Source organism: Bos javanicus, chromosome 19 (assembly GCF_032452875.1).
Source record: "Bos javanicus breed banteng chromosome 19, ARS-OSU_banteng_1.0, whole genome shotgun sequence".
Lineage (NCBI taxonomy): Eukaryota > Metazoa > Chordata > Mammalia > Artiodactyla > Bovidae > Bos > Bos javanicus.
In genome coordinates this window covers 60,112,446-60,130,474 of record NC_083886.1, presented here as the reverse complement: position 1 = coordinate 60,130,474, position 18,029 = coordinate 60,112,446, and the positions used below count along the sequence as shown (strand labels likewise).

At 54.2% G+C, this 18,029-nt stretch overlaps 1 long non-coding RNA gene across 2 annotated transcripts in view; it reads right to left on the bottom strand.

Moving 5' to 3' along the window:
- The window catches only part of LOC133232949 (uncharacterized), a 160,219-nt gene extending 145,813 nt beyond the window's left edge, over positions 1–14,406 (bottom strand). The window contains exon 1 of one of the 2 annotated variants that reach the window (XR_009731516.1): positions 13,843–14,406. This is a non-coding gene — a long non-coding RNA (uncharacterized LOC133232949). The remainder of the gene's footprint in view (positions 1–13,842) is intronic. The other variant, XR_009731515.1, reaches the window with a different exon arrangement.
- Between the last annotated feature and the right edge of the window lie 3,623 nt (positions 14,407–18,029).

Here is an 18,029-nt window from a genome sequence, read left to right as displayed (position 1 = left end):
CCCACGCGGAGATTCCCCCCAAAATTAAAATGATAAGATGCCAATTCTTAACCCTCCAGCACCAGCCCTGCCCAAGCCCCCTCCCAGGCTCCTCAGTAGCAACCCCCCATCTCCAGCACGAGGTCTCTGCCAGTCTTCCCCCGGGGGCTGGAAATAAAAGGAGTTTTGTCTTCCTCCCCTCGCGGGTCTGAGTGAGCTTATCTGACACTCCAGCGGGCTTTGTAAACCGAGTGTCCCAGGATAAACGCTCCCTTAAGAGTGGCTTGGCCCGGGACAGGGGGACCCTCTCCAGAGGAGAATGGGGAACTTGTTCCAATGGTCTTTTAATACGGGGGGCGGGGTGTCACCGAGGACAGGCCTCCAACAGACTCTCACAGAAGGGTCTCTGTCCCGGGCGACAATAGACAGAATTCTTAAAGACACGGATGCTGTAAGAGGGAAGGATTTTTTTTTTCTTAAGAGGAAGGGAGGGAGGTCAGGGTGGGAAGGGGAGGGGGCGTGGGGTGGACGTCTCACTCCCCAGAACAATCCAGGTTGTAGGAAGACATCTCAGCCTGAGAACGGGGCACAGGCCAGCAGAGCATGGGCCCCACGAGCAGACTTCTACTCGAACCTGTTTGCTTTGCCGGTTCCCCATCTGGGAGCCTCCCAAACCCAGGATGTGAAGCCACCAGCCGGCAGAAAAAAAGCTCGTCTTGTTTTTCCCTACGTGAAGGGCGTCTGTTCCATCATCAGTCCTTGGAAGGCAGACTGAGTCCAAACATTCACTCCGGAACGGGGGAGGCAAGGGTGCCCGAAGGCCCTTAGAGAAACAAAAATCTCTCCATCCACAGGGTAAGGAGGGCCATTTGTTTTTTGAAAATAATATTTTACTGTTTTTTTTTTTTTGGCCGCGTCGCATGCAGGGTCTAAAATCCCCAACCAGGGCCGGAACCCTCACCCCCTGCGGTGGAAGCGCAGAGCCTAAACCACTGCACTGTCAGGGAATGCCCCCGTTTACTTTTCGAGTTGTTGATTTTGGTACAAGGTCACCCTAACAGACTTCCAAGGACATCCCAAACTGTCACCGAGGATGTTTCAGAAGATGGCCCCATGAGCCTGTTGTGTGTTTTGATTTCGTTTAAGCTGAACTGAGGGTTTCTCCAACAAGCGAAGCTGCACAAGAGCTGGGGTGGTGTGACGGCTGGCAAGGACTGGGGGTCTCTTCTTGCCTGCCTTGCTCAGGTCATCTGCCCACAACAGTGAGGGAAACAAGGGCAAACATCCTCTGGGCTGAAATTAATCAAGGAGCCGCTCAGTCCACGTCTAAAGTCCGAAGGGAGGAAACTGAGGACCCAGATGTGACACAAGTTGTCCCCAAACTATAGGCAAGTAAGAGACTGAGACGGGCAGAGCCCAAGGCTCTCGGCCGAGCAACTGTTATGTGGCACAAAGAGGGAGTAAAGTGCTCAGGACCACACCAAGCAAAGACCAGGCATACCGTCTGAAAGCGAGACGCCTGCAGCTGTTTCTCCAACAGAATGTGCTAGGGTCCTCTAGACGGGGTCCAAGGACCCAGCACCCACACACACGGTGTTGGGGTCCCCTAGACAGGGTCCATGGACCCAACACCCACAGTCACGGTGTTGGGGTCCCCTAGACAGGGTCCATGGACCCAACACCCACACACACGGTGTTGGGGTCCCCTAGATGGGGTCCAAGGACCCAGCACCCACAGACACAGTGTTGGGGTCCCCTATGCGGGGTCCAAGGACCTACCACCCACACACATGGTGATGGGGTCCCCTAGATGGGGTCCAAGGACCCAGCACCCACAGACACAGTGTTGGGGTCCCCTAGGCAGGGTCCATGGACCCAGCACCCACACACCCAGAGCAGCGAGCTGACAGAGCTGCGTGAGCCTCGGCCCAGTTGGATTGCTGAGCACACGTGGTCTGTACCGGAGTTGGCATCAGGCCAGGTGCTCTGAAATCAGACGGCACACACATCTGACGTCACTGAAGAAGAAAGATCCATGCATGCGAAACAATAAACACTGCTAGCAGGCAGGATACAGTGTCATGGGGCTACCCTGGTGGCTCAGCAGTAAAGAAGCTGCCTGCCAATGCAGGAGACCCAGGTTCAATCCCTGGGTTGGGAGGATCCCCTGGAGAAGGAAACGGCAACCTCCAACATTCTCGTCTGGAACATCCCATGGACAGAGGAGTCTGGTGGGCTACAGGCCACGGGGTCATGAAAGAGTCGAACACGACTCAGCAGCTAAACAGCATCAACGTGTAATGTTACAGGCTGTCGGAGCCACAGAAGTTCAGGGAAGGGAAGGATCGGAGGAAAAAGACCACACTGCGAAAGCAGAGTTAGCAGCGCCTGGGGGAGTGTGAAGTCTAATCTGGCAATTACTGGACAAGAATATTGGATTCCTGTACCCTCCCAATCACACCGGTTAAAAGGTTCTTTGTGCGACGGACAGAGTACACGGTGGCTGACAGAGCGCAGCTTAGACGGGGCAGTGTTCCGCCTGGTCCTCATCACATTTGATGGTGACGATGGCACAGCATCGCGCGTGCACGCTCAGTCGTTCAGTTGTGCCCAACTCTGCGACCCCGTGGACTGTAGCCCGCCAGGCTCCTCTGTCCATAGGATTCTCCGGGCAAGAATACTGGAGTGGGTTGCCATGCCCTTTTCCAGGGGATCTTCCCGACCCAGGATTGAATCTGAGTCTCTTACTTCTCCTATGTTGGTAGGCAGATTCTTTACCACTGAGGCCACCTGGGCTTCCATCACACTGGGGAGCTCACCTCATTTCCAAGTATAACATCAGAAGGGCATGCCTGGCCGTGAGTCTGCTCTGAAAACTCATCGAGGCTTTGCACTCACGGAGTAAAGCGCACACAGCTCTGTCCCAGTAAATAAAAGCTAGCATCCTCAACACAACATTTCCATCGAATGCCTTGACGACGCTCCAGTCCCACTCAAACACGTGCACCTACCCTTCCAAGCCTTCTTCATCAAGGAGCCAGGCCCTCCCCACAATCCCCATTCTACGTGCTTACGATTGTGGGAGATGGAAGACATGGCGGTAACCCAACTCGGTAAGCCCTGGGCATCCTCTGTAGGATTTCAGCAACAAAGGGCACGATGCCCATGCCTGCTCCGGACAGGCACACCTCCTAAGTGAACAGAGTCGGGACCATCCGATGCGAAAATGTGCTGGTCTGAAAATCAAGCGGACCAGCATCTGAATCCTGATCCGTGCTGGCCACTGGGGTGTGCGGTGACTTGTAGCTCTCCAAACCTGATATTACATCTGTAGAGAGGAACGTGAGGACGGCAAAGCAGATGAATTAGAACTAGGGGAACGACCCAGAACGTGGGGAGCAGCTCCTGAGAATTCTTCATCAGGGAAACTCCAGGAGATGAGATGCATCTCAGTGAATTGTTGGTGTTAACCTTCTTCGTGGAGTTCACTGTCGTCTCTGCAGAGGACAGCAAAGTCTATTTCCACCTCTGCTCCTGAAAGGATTCTGGCCTCACCTCCAACAGGAGAAGGAGGAGGAAGCACTGTTTTAGACTTACTGGTGGGTTACTGGGGAGGAAGACATGAAGGGTGATGAGAGCGCTAGAAAAGCTATCAAAACACTATGATTCGTGACTTCTAGCACCTTCCAGAATGTTTCCTCAACATTCATTGGAAGGACTGACGCTGAAGCTGAAGCTCCAACACTGACCACCTGATGCAAAGAGCTGTCTCATTGGAAAAGATCCTGATGCTGGGAAAGACTGAGGGCAAAAGGAGAAGGGGACGGCAGAGGATGAGATGGCTGGATGGCATCGCTGATTCAATGGACATGAATTTGAGCAAACTCCAGGCAACAGTGAAAGACAGGGGAGCCTGGCGTGCTGCAGTCAAAGAGTCAGACACAACTCAGTGGCTGAACGACAATGTCAAAGCATTTCCCAGAAGCAGCAGGAAGCCAAGCTTGCAACTCCGAGCTGGACAGTCACGTGCCAGCCTGGAAGCAGATGGCTTCTAGCTCTGCCGCTGGCCAGCAAAGTGACTTCGGAAAAGTAACTTAAGTCCTGGAAGCCTCCATTTCCTCATCTATTAAATGGGGCAATGCTACATGCCATAGCTAGCAGCTTCCTGGGACGTGGATCGCCTTCCCCACACCCTCAGCCCTGCACTTCTCCACGCTCCCTTAAAAGGCCCGGCCATATCCCAGCTGAGAGGAAACCATCTATCACCGTGACAATGAGCTTTTCTACCGACAGTGAATGAGGACAGCTAGGAGCAGCTGTCAGGGCGGGAGGGTTTCCTTTAAGAGCTCTACAACTGGTGAGCATGAGTCACAGCTCCTCAAACAATGGCTACCTGTATAAGGAAAACGGGGTCCCCTACCTTTAGCTCAGGCTTCCCTGGTGGCTCAGCAGTAAAGAATCCGCCGGCCAATGCAGGAGACACAAGAGACATGGGTTAGATCCTTGGGTTGGCAAGATCCCCAGAGAAGGAGATGGCAGTCCACTCCAGTATTCTCACCTGGGATAATCCCACAGACAGAAAAGCCTGGTGGGTTACAGTCCAGGGGATTGCAAAGAGTCAGACATGACTGAGTACGTGGGCACACACACACACACACACACACACACACACACACCTTGAGCCCAACAGCCTGAAAAGCACAGCTTACAAGCAGCCCCCAGAAGCTGGGATACAAGTCGGACCAGGGATGTGCAAACACAGTGGAACCGTCTAAGTTGACTCACTTGGGCAGCTGCCCTAGGGTGAGCCCCTCATTTGGTTAAAACAGGAAGCTCCATCTCCTGCCTGAGTTGCCATACACAAGAGCCCGGCAAGAAGTCTGCAGCTCCCATTGCAGGGCTTCTCATATCAAGCAAGGGACCGCTCTGCCACCACTGCTCAGGAGATGCTCAGAGTTAAGAAAGGAGCTTGTCTTCGCTCTGAAGAAATCTCAGGGAGAGATGCCATTCCATGCACCGGGCTGCTGTTCCAGGAACAAGCGGTGGACACTGTGAGGCTGGACTTCCTGGCTCCCTGATGGAGATGATCTCCCATGAAAAAATAGACTCTCGGGTTCAGCAATTCAGAGGAGAGAACTGCGGAGGTTCATTCCTATATCAGTCTCCATGAATGGTCAGGCATGGACTCTCGCAGCTCCTATGTAGCCCAAGGTGAAGAGGACCAATTCCTCGCCCCCGCCACAAACCGCTCTGCTGCGTCATCCAGGAGCCCAGCCGTCCACAGTAAACATCCGAGGCCGTGTCTCTGCATCCTCCCACCTTGCAGAGTCCCCGCGGCTCTGGGGAGGGAAGGGCCTCCACCCACAGACGCAGGTGCAGGGCAGTGAGCACAGGATGCAATCGGTGCGCTCCCCCTCCCGGCCACGGGACGGGTCCAGGGCTGAGCGCACTTCCGGGGCTGTCCCTCGGGCATCTTCCTTCTTCCTCTGGGTCCGCAGAGGCAGGGGGCCTGCCCAGGCTTCTGCTCTTCCCGCTTCCACGACAGATGAAAAGAACTAGAGAAAAACACAAAGCCAAGGAGATCCCCAAAATCACAACACCCAGACTTTTCAGTTAGGTGGACACCCTCGAGCTCCGTGGTCTCAGCCAGTTAGAGCTGGTTTCTCTATAGCTGGCAACCAAAATCGAGCCACCTAAAAATACCCTTCTTTGATGGATGAGGAAATTAAAAGATACCTGCTCCTTTCTAGTAGTCATGTAGAGACCTGAGAGTTGGACCATAAAGAAGGCTGAACTCTGAAGAATTGGCTTTCGAACTGTGGTGCTGGAGAAGACTCTTGAGAGTCCCTTGGATTGCAAGGAGATCAAAACAGTCAATCCTAAAGGAAATCAACCCTGAATATTCACTGGAAGGACTGATGCTGAAGCTGAAGCTCTAATACTTTGTCCACCTAATGTGAAGAGCTGATTCATTGCAAACGACCCTGATGCTGGGAAAGATTGAAAGACTGACGGCAAGAGGAGAGGGGGTGACAGAGGATGAAATGGTTGGATCGCATCATCGACTCAGTAGACATGATGCGAGCAAACTCTGGAGACAGTGAAGGACAGGGAGCCTGGTGTGCTGCAGTCCACGGGGTCACAAAGAGTTGGACAGTGCTTAGTCCAGTTGGACAGGGCTTAGTCGGACAGGGCTTACTAAACAACAACCACAGGTGAGGAACGGAATGCAGAGAGTCTCAGCAACGTGTACAAGGTCACACGGGTACTGGTGAGGGGGCGGGACGGGAACCCAGCACTGGGCACATGCCATGAGCTGTCTCGGAACCAGGGCTTCATCCTGTAAAGCTCTGGGGATGTAAGGACGCTCCTTCAACTCTCTAAGGCCCAGATGTCAGAGATGGGAGTGCCCATATCCAGGGCTGTCAGGACCAAGGGAGACAGGCTGTAGACCACCTGCTCCTGCCTGCCTGAGGCTGGCTTCTCTCTCTTCCCAACATAACACCACGGCCCTAGCAGCCGGCGCTGGCCAGTGGCTCGAACTTTTTGCATCCTTACACGGGGCTGTGGAGGGAAGAGGGAACAGGCAACATCCAACACCAGTTTGGCCAGTGAGCCCAGCCACACCAGCAGAGTCCCCAAGTCAGCATCCTACAGACAGATGCCCAGGGCGACTGGGCAGAGACAGACATCTGGAAAAGAGGAAAGGATCCAGGTTCATACACAGGGCAGGGGGTCGGGGCAGGGGCCAGGATGAAAGAGAGCAGCGGGAAGCGATGAGTAAAGCGGTTCCAGGAAAGGCGGAAAAGCCCAGTGGCCAGGGCGGAACGCGAAGCCGGGGCCGGCTCAGCTCCCTGGTTAACCGCACTCCTGGGGCCCACTTAGGAAATTCAATTAAAATGCCCAAACCTCTACGTTTCCCAACTGGCTTGCCAGTGGCCACGGGCTCCCTTCAACTCAGAGAAACTCCCTCTGCCTGACCGTGGGCAGATATCTAACGAGAAGCCAGAGGAGGCAAGGTCACAGGCAAGGGTCATGGGCGGGGGTCACTCAAAGGGGCTTCCCTGGGGTCTCAGATGGGAAACAGTCCACCTGCAATGCAGGAGACCTGGGCTGGATCCCTGGGTTGGTAAGTTCCCCTGGAGGAGGGCATGGCAATCCACTCCAGTATTCTGGCCTGGAGAATCCCATGGACAGAGGAGTCTGGTGGGCCGCAGTCCATGGGGTCGCAAAGAGTCGGACACGACTGAGCGACTGAGCTCACACACAGGAAGGCACCTCCCCTCAAAGAAAAGAAAGCCTCCTCCCAGGCTGGGGACAACCCTGCTCTGTCACCCCAGCCACAATAATAACAGCTTTGTTTCTTGCTGTTTAATTTAAAGAAAAAAAAAATATTTTTAAATTGCAATGAAAAAAAGAAAAATGAAAAAGAACCACGTTCATAATGGCTCCAGAGACATAAGGTCGCTTTCCACCCAGCACACAGGGGAAAGTGCAGAGGTCAGGAGAGACAAAGGAGCCCAAACCCCGGGGGGCACACCCGCGGGGACCCCAGGGGTCAATAAAGCCTCTCAGCACCGGTGCCCCCCCCCAACCCTACCTTGAGGCCGGACACACGTGGTTTGGGACGTCTGATGACAAACAGGATCAGACAGAGCTTTCAGGGCCCGCTCACAGCTCCGGGGAGAAAACTCCAGACCAGAGGGGGTCATCTGGACCCAGGTGCTGACCCCAGCCCCACTGGAGTCGCCAGCGGTCAGAGACCTGGCGTCTGACCGCCAGCCGCGAAAGGGCACTTCTAGGCCACATGACCATACAGAAAAGGAGTCCACGAAAGTCATTGCTATTTTCAAAAAAGCCTACGTACGGCAAACTTCATATATAAAATCTGATCCTGCGAGACACGTGGACAGAGAGGATTCACCCCAAAGTCCCCTCAAATCATGAATCCTCTCTCCATCCCCCCCCACCAGCGCTTCCAGAATATTCCCTTGTCACGGGAGTTAGGGGCTGGTCCTCCCGGGTGGGCATCCACCTCATTTGTGCTTTAATACCTTCTTCTGGAAAAGGGGGGTGACACGCCACCACGCTGAAGACGGTACCCAACAGGGCAGTGGCACAAAAGCAGTTGAAAAACTCCAGTGCAAGTAACAGCCCATGTCTCAGGCAACGGCAGCGGGTCCGAGAGCCATTAAAATCAGACCCTAAAAGCCCCCAAGGGCTCAGCAAGTAAAGAACCCTCCTCCAACGCAGGAGATGCAGGAGACGTGGGGTCCGTCCCTGGGTCAGGGAGATCCCCTGGAAGAGGAAATGGCCACCCACTCCAGTATTCCCAAAAGACCCCATGGACAGAGGAGCCTGGCAGGCTACAGTCCAAAGGGTGGCAAAGAATTGGACACAACTGAGCCCATCGATATATGAACACATATAGTGGGTCTGAAAGCCACTAGAATTAGAGCCTATAAGAAGCACTTTCCAAGCACCTGGGGGCCTCCCGGACCTGAGGAGACCCAGACTGCAGTCCCTTAGTCACTCGCCCGGACGCGGCGCGTCTGCTTTTACCGACTCCAGAAGGCACCTGGTTTCGGGCCTTCTGTGCAGAAACCTGTACGAACACACCAAATACGGGAGGAGGTGATGATTCACGTCACAGAAAGGGTTCTTTGACAGGAACTTGCCACTTCAGCATTCCTGGAGCTTACAAACTTCCTCCAGGCCCTTCGCACAGCATGTGATCACCCGAGATTCGTTGTGTATAGACGTTTTTCCAGGCTCAAACCGAGTCCGTAGAGTACGGGGGGTTTGCAACAGACCGTCTTTCGCCAATGGCACAGTTCAAAGAACAAGAAATTCACCCAGGACCACCCCGTCCCGTCAAAGGAGGCGAGTGCAGCTCTCCCGTGACGGCGTGGGGACCCAACCAGTTCCGTGTCGAGGGCCGACACTGCCTAGGACGCTGCTGCTCAGGAAGAGGAGTAGCAGGGCCTGCCTAGGCTCACAAGTACCCCGAGGGGGCTGCCTTTTCAAGGGCATCTTCCCGGCCCCTGGGGAAACTCACGAACCGCAGAGGAGAGGCTGAAGGTCTTACTCCTGAAGCCCAGAACTGCAGTTCTTTGCCCTTCACCCAAACGCAGCCCCTTCTGCCTTAACCACGAACGAAGGGCACCCGATTTCAAGACTTCCAGGTCACAACCCGTCCCAGCAAAACCAATTAAGTACATGTGGGCACCACACCAGGTGGAGGTAAGCCAGGGAGACTTCTTGGAAGAGGAGGAAGAGAAGCTTTGCAGCTGGGTACCCCTGAGAGGGAAAAGGCTCAGTTCTGGCTGTAGCTGGCCAAGAAGTCAACCAACTCCATGTTTCTTCAAGTGTCCATCTAGGGCCAGGGAGCTTGTTAAAAACGCACATCTCTGGAGCACCGTCCCCGCCCCACACACACCAAAACAACCTCTAAAGGTGGGGGAGGGTGGGATGGTTGCTAAGAATAATCTTTTTTTTTTTTTTAACCAAATTCGCCAAGCAATTCATTTTTTATGCAAACCACAGGGTGCAGGCCAAGGAGACAATCCCTTGGAGCAGCTGGTCTGGGAAGAGCTGGCAGGGAGGGCCCTCGAGGAGTCACGGAGCAGGGGAAGAAGGCGGGTGTAGACAGAGGGCTATTCCAGGACTGTTCGGCTCCAGCATCCCGAAGCCCTCTCCCACTGAGACTTCCTGTTATGATCTTCACTGGAGCTGGCTGGTGAGAGAAAATGTCTGCGCCAGGGCACTGGGGTGGGGTGGGGGAGAGGGGATGACCGTCTTTCCGTTTACAAACTATAATAGGAAGGCTGGGAGCATAAGAAAAATCAAGTCTAGGTGACCCTGACAGTAACCGAGAAACTCCATCTGGATGACAGAAACGTGTCTAGTTGAGAGTTAAGTAACCTCAGAACTTCCTCATCCCAAGCAAACATCACCTCCACTCTACGTGCAGGCAACCAGCCGGGCTGGAGAGGACAGCCCGGGTTTGCGTGTGTATTGTTGGAGGAAGCTCTGGGCTGCGGCAGTCTCTGATGCAGGGAGAAGGAACTCTTTCATGGGGCTCCTCAACTCCACACAAGGGCTCTCTTATGCAAAGACGCTGGGCCAGCTTCCATTCACAGCAGTCGCTTCCAAACACCCCTCCAGGCTGGCTCTGCTCACCCCGAAAGAAGAGGGGGACCCCTCCGCAGCCCAAGACAGCTGGACGAAACCCTCAGTCCACCCCGAGGAACGAGCAGAAGTCCGTGTTCCTTTAACCTGCTCGGATCACCGGGAGACTCTGCCTCACTGGGTTGGTTTGCACTCTTAGCAGCAGACACACCTGCTGCTCAGGCAGCGTGAGTCACCCCCAGGCAGTGCACGCCGGACTGCCCGACGGTGGGGGGTTCTGGGCTTGGCGGCGGGCTCTCACGCAACCCAGATGACATCCTCCACCTCCTCCCCACCCCGCAAGGCAGGTCAGGACAGATCAGGCTGTAACCCAATTTCTACTGAAACCTCTCTCTCCCAGGGAAGGTCCACAGAGGAAAGAGAGGGTATACGGGGACGCACCAACCACTCGTGATCAAGAGTCCTCTTCCCTCCACACCCTGAAGGGGCTCATCTGCCCTGCCGGCCATAAACAGGGAGGAGGGGGTGAGTTGACCTGCGGGAGAAGATGGAACAGACTTCTCAATTTTAAACCTCCAGAATAAAGACGGTCTGACGAGATGCACAGCTTTAGCCCGTGAAGCACAGCACTTATGGTCAATGATCCTGTATTGGATACTTGAGGGCCTCCCTGCTCAGTGGTAAAGAATCCACCTGCAATGCAGGAGCCACAGGAGCCGCAAGTTCAACCCCTGGGCCAGGAAGATCCCCTGGAGATGGAAATGGCAACCCACTCCAGTATTCCTGCCTGAAAAATCCCGAGGACTGAGGAGCCTGCCGGGCTACAGTCCATGGGGTCGCAAAGAGGCAGACACAACTGAGTGACTGAGTTTGTGGGCATTGGACATTTGAAAATTTGCTAAGAGGGTAGCTCTTCTGTTAACTGCTTTTGCTGTCAAGAAATGATAAAATAGTAAATAAGAGGGGGGAAGAAACTTTTGGAGGTGATGAGTATGTTTATGGCATGGATTGTGGTGTCAGTTTCACAGTGTATTTATATGACCAAACTCACCGAGTTTCAGACATGAAACACGTACGGCTTTTTGTATGTCAATCATGCCTCAAGTAAGTCGTTTTTAAAGAAGACAGCCTGCTGAATCACTCTCAACGTTCACGTTTTTACATGACAGCACTTTCTGCCACTCAGGATCCTGAAATGGATCATGGGCCAGAAAAAAAGACATTAGTGGGACAATTGGGAAAATGTGAATGAGGCCTAAAGATGGGTTCAAAGTATCCTATTACTATTAATCCCCACGCTGATTATCTCACTGTGGATCTATAAGATGTTAACACACAAGGAAGCTGGGTGAAGGGTATAAGGGAACTCCATGTATTAGTTTTGCAACTTTCCCAAAAATCTAGACTTCTATCAAAATCGAAAGTTGATAATAGACCTTCCCTGGCGGCTCAATGATGAATCCGCCTGCCAATGCAGGGGACACGGGTTCGATCCCTGATCCCAAGAAGATCCCACACGCGTCGGCAAAACTAAGTCCACGCGCCACAACTACTGAGCCTGTGCCTAGAGCCCAGGAGCCACAACCACTGAGCCCACACGCCCAGAGCCTGTGCTCCGCAGTGAGAACCCCAGGCACCGTACCTAGAGGGTAGCCCCCACTCACAGCAACTAGAGAAAAGCCTGCCCAGCAACGAAGACCCAGCACAGCCACAGATAAATATAAATAAGCGGGTTTTCTAAACAGTAATAATTTGTAAAAGGACAGCATTTTGAATCCAGCTTCCTCGTAAATCTCAATCTCCGGCATTGCTAAAATAATTTCAATCCCAACCCTGAAGGCAAATTTTAAATTACTCTCACAGCCAGTGCTGATCAATTCTTTGCTTCAGGAAAAACAAAAGGCAACGAAACACGGCATTCACCCAGTGAGCACTGTCTGGGCTCCTACTGTATCCTGGCTCCCAGTTGCGGTATTATCCGCAGGCTAAGCGCTGTAGTCTTCCTCCAAGCCCACCTGGTAAAAGTGCACCAAGAAGGGCACTCCTTTTATTTTAGGCATGACTGATTTAGAGCAAAGAGTGACTTCTGGGAATTTTCCAAAGGAAATAATTCAAAATGTGGACAAATCCTTATGTACAAAAGACATTCACCAATGCATGACTTCAAAGGGTAAAAATTTGGAAATACCTCGGTGTCCAACAATGGGAGAATTGTCACGCAAACTATGATTCAGTGTCTGCAGCGAATACAGTCATTATGTGGGGAAATGTTCAAAAAAAAAGCGAGGCGGGGGATAGAGCGGGAACCAACGTTGTATACATTGCAGGGGTTTCAGCAGTGAGAAAACATGTCAAATTGCCAGCATTACTGTGGGAACTGGGTGTTTCCTGAATTTTGCAATTTTTTTTTTTTTTGTAGTTTTCTATAAAAGACACAGAAAGGACAGCGGATTACTTTTAAAAATCAGATGGGGATGCAAAGGTGGGCTTCCAGGCCATCAGTGGGACAATTTCAACAGCTCCTCTCCCTGAGAGGGTGGGCAGGACCATAGGGTACACCCTGCACCACGCAGGCAGTACCAGGGACCTGGGTGTGGCCAGAACACTGGCTCCCGGGAAAGGAGCAGAACCAACACATCATCTTTTTTCTTGCATCGGCGCCTGATTCTACCACCTTCCCAAGCACGTGCTCACAGGAGGCCCTGGCGCCCAGGGGAGACCTGGACAGCTTCCAGACGTGTTCTATGCAGGGGGGACCACTGGACAGGAAGTGGACCATCACAAACACACTGCAGACAGGGCTGGAGGAGAGAGGGGAAGGAATCTCCCACCTGGGAAAGCATCCCCAGGAAACAGTCTTCGGGAGGCAAGTCACCAGAGGTGAGGGCAAGTGCCAAAGGACAAGGGAAAGGAGGCCCCGTGTTAATCCGCACATCAAGGTGGCCTGGCTCAGTCATTCACTCAACAAACAAGTACGCAGAGCCTACTTGGTGACAAGGCAGGGTGCTGCTCCCAGGCGCCCGCACAAAAGGAGGAGAGAGGGGAGCTGTGGATGCAGAAGCAGTTTGCTTTCAGTTCAGGACTCAAGACGAAGCCCCCCTCCTGAGGCTGGCGCGGAGAGGGGAGGGGGCGGTGGGGTGGGGGGGGACCTCTTCCACTAACAGTCTGCACTGATGGGGGAGGCGGTGGTTAGTAGCATTGGAGGGAATTCCTAACACCTCTCACCCATTCAGTGAACCCCCTGATGGGTGGCGCGGTCCTTGCAGTAAAGCCGCTCTTCGGCGACCAGGACGGGGACCGGAGACATTCCCCACCCCCCACGGGGAGAGGGGAGCCAAGCGCTGCCCCTAGATCGCACTCTGGGTCGCAGGCAAGCAGACGTCGCGAGCTCACCGAGGTAACGGGCCCCGCAGCGCGACGTGCTTAGAAGACAGTAAGCGCCAGGGAGTCGGGCGGGGACCAGGAGGACGCGGACCTCACCCCAGGCCGGGGCCCTGTTCCGCGGGGCGGCCGGTGGCTAGGCGGCATTGGAAGGGCGATAGCCAGGGCGCCCAAGATAGGCGATGACCACCGGGAATCCGCTCCGCCTGGAGGCAAACGATGGCTAAAACGGCCTCTGAGAAGATGTCAATTACAAGAACAAAATTCTCAACCCAGAACCGCAAGACCTTCATAAAGCGACGCAGGGGGTCATATCCTATCCCCTCCTCCCCGAATCGCGGGGAGACTTACCTCCAGGGAAACGACCCGACTGTTGGGTAGCACGCACCAATCCACGGATGGAGACGAGGTCGTGGTTCATCAAGCCCGGCAGAGATGCACCAAGTAATCCACGGTAGAGGGCCCGGAGGACCAGTCCCCATTTCCATCCAAGGCCAAAGCGCCGGCCGTCCTGGCCTCGGCGCTGGGGACCCGCGGAGATCGCGCGCAGGTTCGCCGGCCCGGGCTCCCCCAGCTGCGCCCCGCCGATCGCAGCCTGCCTCCCTGCGCTCGGAGAGCACCCAGCTTGGACGCAGCAGCTAGTCTTTCTTCCCTGCTTATCACCAGCGCGACCCCAGGAATCCCCGCCGGGAACCCCTCCGCCAAGCCCGGAAAAGCACCAGGGTCAGAGGCAGTCTGGGCCTCGGGTCTACAGGTGCGCGGGGCCGGGCGGCGTGGGGCGGGCGCCAGGCCGGCAAGAGAGACGCAGGTGAGAAGCGCCGAGGCAGCGCCGCTGCAGGGTACAGATTCTCAGAGTCGCAGTTCCGCGCCCGCGCCACCGCGCGCTCTACCAGTGGCCGGACCATCCGGCCCTTATATAGCGGCGGGGGCCGGGGCAGGGCGGGCGGAGCGCGCGAAGGGAGCGGGGCGGGGCCGAACTGCTTCTCGGGAGATGGAGTTCTGTCTAAAAGCCCCAGATGCTGGGAAAGATCGCAGGCGGGAGGAGAAGGGGAAGACAGAGGATAAAATGGTTGGATGGCATCACCGACTCAATGGACATGAGTTTGAACGAGCTCCGGGAGTTGGTGATGGACAGGGAGGCCTGGCATGCTGCAGTCCATGGGGTCGCAAAGAGTCAGACACGACTGAGCGACTGAACTGAACTGAACTTCCAGCCAACAAACGCAGAGTACCTTAGGAATGATGGGAGTCCTCCCCTGGGCCTTAACTTCCAAGACCAGGCTGAGATTCCAGCCTCATTGTCAGCTCCCTCTGGTCTAGGCCGGCCTATGTGCATAAAGTGGGACCCTGTGCAAGCTTAGTCCCCCAGTCATGTGTGACTCCCTCCCACGCTATGGGCTGTAGCATGCCAGGCTCCTCTGTCCATGAGATTCTCCAGGGAAGAATACTGGAGCGGGTTGCCATTTCCTCCTCCAGGGGATCTTGTTGACTCAGGGATTGAATCCGAGTCTTCTACATTGGAAGGCGGATTCTTTCCCACTGAGCCTCCTAGTAAGCCCATAAGGTGGGACATGCCAAGCTAAATTCTGCCCAGGGTGAACCCGTCCAGCCCCACCCTCCACCCCCCGGTAACCCTGGAGTCAGACAAACCTAGCTGGTTGCCACCCTGCTTGCCGTCAGCAAGGTGCTGTGTGACTGTCAGGCTGCAGTTAGTATGTTTGCCTCAGCTTTCTCATCTGGCACAGACAGAGGATATTAGCATCTGCTTTCTGGGTTCGATCCCTGGGTTGGGAAGAGTCCCTGGAGAAAAAAATGACTACCCACTCCAGTATTCTGGCCTGGAGAATTCCAAGGACAGAGGAGCCTGGCAGGCTACAGTCCACGGGCTTGCAAAGAGTCGGAGACGACTGAGCGACTTTCCCTTTCATAGGGCTGCAGAGGGAGGTGACCCTACGGGGTAGACTTATCTCCCCATCCGTAACCTTAAGTGATAAACCATTTGCCACCCTGAGGCCCTCCTAGAGTAAACTTCTGGAGCTGCCACTGCCCGTTATTCAGGCTTTGATTTCTGCAGTAGCCTCTCCTTCATTCAACACTTGCATATACTGGGGGGAGGAAAGCAAGAGTCAGGCAGAGGAGGCCAGAGCGATCCCGATAACTGCAGGGACGTTAAAAAGACTGCATGGACCGTGGGCAGGGCTTCCTAGGTGGCACAGTGGTAAAGAATCCTCGTGCCAGTGCAGGAGATGCAGGAGACTCGGGCTGGATCCCTAGGTCGGGAAGATCCCCTAGAGCAGGAAATGGCAACCCACCCCAGTATTCCTGCCTGGAAAATCCCATGGATAGAGGAGCCAAGGGGTCCAGAGGGCTGTGTCTGGGCTGATTCTGGAATGAATGGTTAGGAAATAGCTAAACAAAAAGACACTTCTTGGTGGTCTAGTGGTTAAGACTCTGTTCTTCCAATGCAGGGGCCAGGGGTTCGATCCCTGGTTTGGGAAATGAAATCCCACATGCCCTGGGGGCACAGCCAAAAGAATTTTTTTTTAAGAAAAAAGGAAATAAAAAATAGAGGCTGATATAGAAGTGACTAAGGCAAAGGCTAAGATGTGGGAAATAGGCACATGCGAGGGAGATGGCCAGGAAGGGAAGCAGCGTAGCTACACTCTTCTGCTTGAGGACATCAGCACAGGTGCGAGACAGCATCTCCAGGTAAGATGCAGCTGCCGGCTCAGCTCCTGTGAGGGCAAGAAGCTGCTTGACCCAGAGCCCACATCTTTCCCTGAGAATGCAGTGCCCTCAGAAAGCCCCAGATACCCAGGTGCGACAGCCCAAGGCTTGGGACCCATCTAAGAACATGCCTTTCTCTTTTTCAAAGAACTCACAAAATCAAATTCGGCATTGCTCAAAGGGATCCCAGCGTGCGAGCGGTGGGGAAATCAGAGCTTGGGACTGGCCCTGGGCTACTCCGAGGATTAGCAGGAAGCCCTACCCTGATTTCGCAAGAAGTTTTGTGATGCAAACCATTTCAAAGCTCTGGTCCAGATCTTCACCTGAGATGCCCTCCCTTCGGTCCTATCTTCTACTCCAGGGAGCAAGTTAGATGAGTGGGAGATTGATTAAACTGTGCTGGGAAAATGTCTCGGCCTCACCCACTCCTCCTACACACCCCCCAGGAAGCAGGAGGCGCACACTGTGTCTGACTCTTTGTGACCCCACAGACTATAGCCCACCAGGCTCCTCTGTCCATGGGATTCTCCAGGCAAGAATACGGAAGTGGGTTGCCATCTCCTTCTCCAGGGGATCTTCCCAACCCAGGGATAGAACCCATGTCTCCTGCACTGGCAGGTGGATTCTTTGCCACTGAGCCATGAGGGGTACAGACATGTACCACACTGGGATGAGTTTTTTCTCTTTCGCTTTGTGCACCGGGAAGCATGCAGCCTTGACTGCCAGTAGCAGTCATTTGCACCCAAGCCAGTGACCAGCCTCAGGATGAAGGCATCCCTGGTGCTGGCAGAGCTGAAATGAAAGAACAGAGGTCCCCAGTGACATCACTGATCCTCCACTGAACCCACTGGTCCCAGAGCCTGTCTTACCACTAGACATCTTGCTAGGTGAAGAAGTCCGTGTCTTCACCGTTTAAACTCCTGAGTTGTGTCAGGGAGGGTTTGCGTCACTCACCCAGAAGGTGCCTCTGACTAAACAGTCATGTTCACTGCTCCAGGCTGAAGTCTGAATGCCTAGTACCAATTCTGCTGTGTGATCTTGGAGAAGTGACTCAACCTTCCTGGACCTGTTCAGTCCATCTCAAACATGGGGAAATTTTTTCCTGTCCCTCCTTATTTTGCAAGGTGACTTTGAAAACCAGTGCAGGGACTTCCCTGGTAGGCCAGTGGTTAAGACTTCGCCTTCCACTGCAGGGGCTGCGGGTTCAATCCCTGGTCAGGGAGCTTGTCAGACCACGGATGGTCAATTTCAAGATGACTGTCTGAGCTGATTGTGCTGTTTCTGCCTGTAGCCACCCTCCCCACCTCTCCCTACCACCATAAAAGCTCCTGTCCTCTGATCATCAGTGGGGAGGACTGGCCTTTGGACAGGCTTCCACCTGCTCTCCCCAGAAGCCAGCATCCAAAATAAAGCAAACTTTCCTTTCTACCCACCTGGCCTCTTTAATGGCTTTGAGTGGTGAGCAGTTGAACCTCACTTTCCGTTACAGACTCTCCAACTCAGAGCATCCGAACCACACTCCTATCCTGCTCCTCAGCTGTGGTCCTTCCCTAGACCCTCTGACTCGGTCCATCTCCCCAGTTCCATCCTCCTGGTCATTGCGGGGCCACTTCCCTCCGCTCTCTCCATCGGCTGCTAAGCCCTACAGTATCCTAGGCTTCAGCGTCCCACCTGTCCGGCCTTTTCTCATTTTCCTCTGTTGGACCACTGGCCTCTTCCTCTAACTGGTTTCAACACGGCTAACATCTTCACCTTCAAATGCGTCTGACACCGCATAGCCTGATTCATCTAAAACATACCTCAGCTCTTGA